The sequence below is a fragment of the Meleagris gallopavo genome, chromosome 1 (genome assembly GCF_000146605.3).
Source record: "Meleagris gallopavo isolate NT-WF06-2002-E0010 breed Aviagen turkey brand Nicholas breeding stock chromosome 1, Turkey_5.1, whole genome shotgun sequence".
Classification (NCBI taxonomy): domain Eukaryota; kingdom Metazoa; phylum Chordata; class Aves; order Galliformes; family Phasianidae; genus Meleagris; species Meleagris gallopavo.
In genome coordinates, this window is record NC_015011.2 from 18,934,596 (window position 1) to 18,935,788 (window position 1,193).

Genomic DNA, 1,193 nt, shown 5'->3' on the forward strand with positions numbered 1-1,193 from the left:
TCATGAATGCACTTTCAAATGGATAACCACTTATATCAAACTACACTCAGCTGTACCTTTTCATAAGTATATTAAAGTATACAGCATGGAGGATCAAATACCTATAATACATAACAACTCACAAATGAAACACATTTAACACTTATTCAGAAATATGCTTCAGAGTCATTTTTCACCTTATGCCAGATTTATAATTTTATACAGAGGAACTATGAAATGTTTCAAAGCCAATTTTAAGCATTTATTACTACCAATAAATGCACACACAAGCTAGGTTACTACTGTAAATCCTTCTGATGTAATCTATACTTGCACAATATTCTTGTAAGTGTACTGTTACATACAGGGAAGCTTCATAAATGGTTGCAATACCTTTCTGTTTTAACCATTTTAAGATGTTTGCTTAAAAGAAAGTGAACTTTCAAAGCAGATTTAACCACATTTCTTCCAGATTACGTTAGTTAATATACCAGTAACAATGAAATTTTACTTCCCTATAAGAAAATCTTATCCGAATTAAACTGTTTGGCAGTTTTGATCAAATTATGCATTGTTCTTGAATTTTGATATACATAGGTTTCTCCAAAAGTAATGCCTCCATTCTATTTCCATGGAGACTATAACAGCCACAAAGAGCACAATAACAAATAACACTTTTTGACAGAACATGTTCTCAGGTACAACACAGTATTTTTCAACTGAGTCACCACCATTTGCTGATGGATCCATTTCACATGAATGAGCTGATTGAGACATTCTTCATTTCATGTTGTGACAGCTGTACATGGCCATTCTCAACTTGGCTTGTCATTCACATCTCTGTTATCACTGCTGAAATGCACCACCTACCACCTCACTGTGCTCACATCTAACTGTTTGGCATTACTTTTGGAGCAGACCCTGTACTTAAATATAATATATATATTTTTGAAACTTCAAGGTCTTTTATTGAAAAAAAGCAATATTCTCTCCAGAAATTATTTTAATTAAACTGAACTAAATTAAATCTAGTTTGGATGGAATCCTGCAAATCCTGATCTAGTGGCTGTTCCAAACCATGTCAGGGTTTGGAACAAGATATCTTTAAGATCTCCTCCAACCTCAGCACTCTATGAATTTACAAGAGAATCTCACTCCAGCAGAAAACCTATAACTAGTTCAAAACCCTTTACCTGCTTGTTGTGTGTTGAAAA